Source organism: Hippocampus zosterae, chromosome 20 (genome assembly GCF_025434085.1).
Source record: "Hippocampus zosterae strain Florida chromosome 20, ASM2543408v3, whole genome shotgun sequence".
Taxonomy (NCBI): Eukaryota; Metazoa; Chordata; class Actinopteri; order Syngnathiformes; family Syngnathidae; genus Hippocampus; species Hippocampus zosterae.
In genome coordinates, this window is record NC_067470.1 from 2,005,069 (window position 1) to 2,010,757 (window position 5,689).

Genomic DNA, 5,689 nt, shown 5'->3' on the forward strand with positions numbered 1-5,689 from the left:
GAAATGAAAACACTCCCAAGGAGCATGGAGCAGACGTCACCGCGTGGTAAATGTCCAAGTGCAATCGGAGTCATCTTATTTCTGTCCTTTAATGTAATATGTCTCCTTGAAATGTGGACGGGCATCATCAGGATTCAATGGACTGTCTTTGGCGGCATCAATAATGCATTGCGGGGAAGAGGCGGGCTAGCTTTATGAATGTGAAACGTGAAGCGTATTGACGAGGGGGCCGCCATGCTGGGCACCTGTCGGGGGGGCTCACTAGAGCAAGTACAAACGTCCTCCAGGTTTTGGAGGTCACGTGACGATGAAAGCGGATGCTCTACGATATACTGGAAAATGTTTGTGATGAAATATGGAGAAGTCTGATTTCGAAATGAGGGTTGTCAAGACAACGGACAGGGTGTCAAATTGCGGGGGGGGGGGGCAAACCTCAGTCGGCGTTTCCAGTTCGGGTTCCATTGAAATATATTAATCAATCAATCAATAGAACATGAAGCTAAGTTTGTTCTTGAACAGTTAGCATTGCAGCTAACACGACTAGCACGTAGTCGTGAGCAAAAATTACAATTGTAGCATTGAACTACTCTGTCGCTGTACGTTGAATAATATTTCATTGTAATGTTTTAAATCAGCAATTTTGTTTTTAATCTGACAAATAAAATATCACCTCCCCCCCCAAAAAAAATAAGTGCCTAACTGAATCCCCAGTTGCATTGTGGGAGCACCACTGAACCTTTTAATGGCGCGCGCAACCTGCCCTGACCTCTTGGCCTCTCGTTCTTTTCGCGACCAGCCGCTCGGAAATATTTAGCTCACAACATGGCGCCAGATCACCCCTTTTATTCCCCCCCCCCTCACCGTATTGCACTCACTGGCCTCTTGCCTGAGGACAACTGCGACGCTTTGTGCGGCCCGGCGGGCATCCTTATCCGGGGCTTCGCGATAGACGCATAATTACACGAGCCGCTCTTGTCCATCAGTGACCGATCAGCTGTGACTTACTGAGGCGCGAGCACATTTCAATGGTCGACGTGGCCTCGGGTGCCACATGTACAGCAGCTTATCTCGCACCTCTTTGACTGCCTGTCAACTGGATGGCGCGCCCATAGCGGCACCTCATTGACATTGTGTTGAATGCCCTGTGTCTAATTGAACATGGAATTACCCTATTTGGACACACTTAGTAGAATGGCGCTTAACCGAGGCGCCGAATGGGAGATGAGCCTGCCAGCCACTGACCTCTGGAAGATACCCGAAAAACTCCTTAACTGGACACGTGACCATAAAAGAGCGATTTGTCTTTCAAGTTTGGGAAGAAATGGAAGTGAGCACACTGAGGATGGAGAAATTGACGGCCACCGCAAAACGATTTGTAATTGCCCTTAGTTGCCACGAAATGGCAGTCAATCAGTTTTATTTTATTTTTTATTTTTTCCTGCGGTTTGTACTGGCTAAATGAAGCTTCTCCCCTTGCTTGACATTGTTCATTTGGACCCACAATGCTACAAGATGGCATGTGAAACATTTTGTTGCCGTTGTTGAATTTACTCAACTTTATTTCATCAAGCGACTGCAGGAAATAATTAAGTAAACTACTTAGAGCAGACTACGACTTAAAACAAATGCACATCGATACATTTAAATTTAAGATGAAATAAATTGCCTATATCAACAACTACCTCGTGTAAATTCCACACATACCTTTCTTGTTGGCACAACATGAAGTTTCCTTGAACTCTTCATTTTCTACAATGCTGAGGGGCTGGCAGACCTCGAGAATGAAGTTCAGCAGTGCCTTGAAGAAGCAACTCCTTCCTGGAAGCTTGATTGTTGAACATGAAGTGGAGAATAAATTAATCATAATTACTGATTTCCAATCAGTTTTTGACAAAGCAACTGTGAGAAAGGAAGAGAATGGCTGTATTTCTCACCTTCTCGCGGGTGTATCCGAAACTTATTTCTCACGCATTGCCCGAACATGTCTCTGCATTTTGGAGAAACAAACGCGACATTCCACTTGTTTTCGAACTTTGCGGCAGGTGCGTGACGTTGACCTAAACACTTCCGGATAAACACAGGTGGCTCGTTTTTGCCGTGGTGACGTAATTTTAATGCGACGGTCACGTCTGAAAGTGGTACACACGCACCGGGGCGGAAACTGCTCATCGGTGTTGTGGAACCCATCAAATGAATATATATAAACTGTATTTTCATTTCTGCCTCGTTTTTGATCAACACTTGGGCCCTCTAATGCGTTGCTATTTTGATCGGCAAGTTTTTTTTTTGGGGGGGGGGGGGGGGCGGGGGGGATTAAAAAAAAATAAATAATAAAAAAACACCAACCAGACAACTGTACAAAATTAACGCAGCCCGTTTGTCTCAGCCCAACTTCTTTCCACCAGCGTACTAATCTTCACATTTGCGCTTAATTGTCAGTCATTTTAAACCGCCGCTGTGAAAACACTTCATCGGTCCCCAAGGTGGTGTTATTTGAGCCGTGTGGGCCCGTTACATCTCCAAATGTATTTTCCGTTCTTTTAACCTTCCAAAAGAGATGAGATAATCTCCAGACATCGCTGTTGTAAATCTGGTGCAGGAAAACGAACTATTTTTTTTTTTTGCCTTGTAAAGGGTGACTTTGTAATTTGTTACCTTTCCACGCAACACTGCATAATGGGAGGACATTGAGCCCCATTTACGTGATATTCCGGATGAAGCTCCAAAATGTGCAAAGCGCTTTGCTTCCCTCTGCTGGTCAATGTCAAACTTTTAATACAGTGAAAAAAAAGGTCAGGAGTCTGTCTATGTTAGGGCTTCAAATTATGGGTTGCGGTTTCAGTTCCGAGCCTTCGTCAAGTGTAAAGATTTAAGATTTTTATTTCTAAGAATGTAGTAGAACAAATACATGATTGAATGAACGTGAATACTTCATTAAAACAAATGAAATATGAACGAAAATAATAATGATAATTAAAAAAATAGCTAAGACCTTAAAAGAAGTGGTAATCAAGACAGAATGGTTTTAAGAAGGTTTTAGGTTTCAAATAAGGTTTCAATTTTGAGATGGGTATTTAAATTCTCTTTTGGAAATGATTTTTTCACGTCTGTGTTCGGCTTTTTATTGTTTCACTTATGTACTATTTTTATATTAGAGTTTCGAATCAGGCTTTCAAACCAGGAATTGATTTGGAAATCGTTTTGGGTTTTTTCATGCTCGGGGGGGAAACCTACAATGGACCTGTCGTTGTTTTAATTTTTCAGGAGATGGCGCCAGATAGTCAACGGAGAAATGAGCTGGAATTGAGAACGTTTTATTCACTACAGACCACACGTTGCCAGGCCCCGAAGGCTTTCGCGTAAGAAGAGCAAAAATGCTCTCAGTCTGAGCTTTATTGTCCATTAGAGATTAATTGACAGAAACGGAGGAGCAAACAGTCATACGTTACCTGGATTTGATTCAATCTGACAGAATAATAGCCAAGAGCAGCCAAAGGAAGCAGCAATATGCAGTTTTTTTTTCGCCCATTTCATCTCGCCATTACATTTCCCCGCAGAATATGGTCCAGAAGGGCCGCGAACACGCAACAATTTGTTTTGCTCATTAACATGCCGAGCTTTTGCTTGCAATTAGAAGGAACTAGAAGGGCATTGCTGCATCCCCCCCCCGCCCCCGTTGGTACTTCCCGAGTCATTTGACTCGCCTGAAGGGAGCTGCCTTGTGTGTTGCTCTTTCTTTTTTTTTTTTTTTTAAATGTTCCTGCAACGTCTGTTCACGGAAACTGCTTGAACCCTGAGAGCGAGGCGGTAAGTGTGTCTTATATTTTTATTGCCACGTGGCGATCATCCTGGCAAGGGGTCGATTTCCGCTGACCTCGGGCCATGGACAGGTTGCCCTTCATGCGGTTTTTAAGTCACACCCTGCAAGACCATCTGGAACGTTCGGATTTACTCCCTTGCGCGCCGTTCTGCTACCCGACGGGGCGGGGTGGTGGGGGCTGCGCTGTCCACCTGTGCGTTCCAGATCATGCGTGCGAACATACCATGTGGGCAAAAGCATCGGGCGGCTAAAGCAAACCGATTGGCAAAAAGTCACTTGAGGTCGTTGCGGAAATTTCCATTCTTGGCGGCACTCATCCATCCAGTTTGCATTTCAACCAATCCGGACTCAATAAAAGGTCACCTGGGATCGGTTCCAGCTCACCCGCAATCCTGATAACTTGTCCTTTAAAGGTTTCTTTTCTACATTTAGGCACTGCTGTGATCTTAACACGGATCGTCAACTCGTCCGTGAAAACAATGACTTTGCTTCTACTAGCGGCCATACTCAAGAATGTCGCTCTTTGGATTCATACTTGGGTTAAAGATGAAGGCGAGATGCGAGTATCACAGACGCCGTCATGGATTATTACTAACACCTCGACACTCCAGGATTCCACTAAGCCTCACAGTCACGGCTTCTGTCCATGTTCCCTCACTGCAACTGTTGTTCAAGTGGAGTAGCAAAATGGCCGATCTGCTAGCAGTGGGAAGCCGTTTCAAGATGACGCACGGCTAGAAATTAAACAACAATCATATCCGTATTTGGCTTCTCGCTTGGACAAATAATCGTGGGGGCCAGCGAGAAAATCCAAAACAGAACAGTGCGAACACATGACTTTTGTATGCGCAGGTGCGAAGGTCAAATGCTACGTCTGCTACCGTCCCGCGCGGGACCGCGACCTGAAAACCTTGACACTGCTTGAGGTAGAAAAAGTGTCAGGACACTTGGTGACTCGCAGATGGAGCAGATGCCCATGGCACTCATGTGCCAAAAAAATAAATAAATACTGTACGTAGTATCGTATTATCCGAGGAGCTTTTGGATTTTTTGGTTACTAGCCTGCCGATCAAATCGTAGTCACCTCTTGAAGGACGTGGGGGTTACACGCAAAGCTGACGTTAGCTCTCGGGATTGAACTCATCACCGAGGTGCGATGGGCAAGAAATGTCAAGATGGGATCCTTTGTGAAGAACCTGACTAGCATGAAACAGGATCGCGTTAGCTGGAATGGAAGAGCCTACATACACAGGAGAAATTGGAAAGGGTTTTTGCGGTTAGGGAAACTGGAATGTAACTGGGGGCACCCCACCCCCACCCCCTGCCGCCAAAACACACACAAAAAAGCTATCCTGATGTTTGCTAGGTTGGCGCTGAACCCTTTGAGGCCGATTTCATAAGCAAAAGGAAATTTCTCGTGGTAGGCTAGGGATGTTTAAAGAAGATTCTTGGGTTTCATCAAGCACAGTTATTTAATGTGGGCCAGCGTTGCTGCTCCGACATCCCTCAGCTGCTTCGTTGTGGGGTGGGGGGGGGGGGGGGTCGTCATGTGTCATGTTTTATTCCATGTGACTCGCAAATGCCTTTCTGACATCAAAAGCGACATGTTCTGCTTAATCATGCGCTCACATGGTGCGTCCAGATAAGAAACCCCAAGGAGAGGCAACCGCCTTCCCCCCCCCACCCCCCCCCTTCTCTTTTTAAAGCTCAGCATCGGCCACTGAGGTCCAATTAGTTGCAACATTTGTTGGACCTCATTAACGGCACTCGGGCTCAATCTCGCCCCTCACCGTTGACGGTTTTCGTTCTTAAGACTTCAAAAATCACAGAAATAAACAGCCAGCAAAAACCCAGTACGCATTTTTCCCC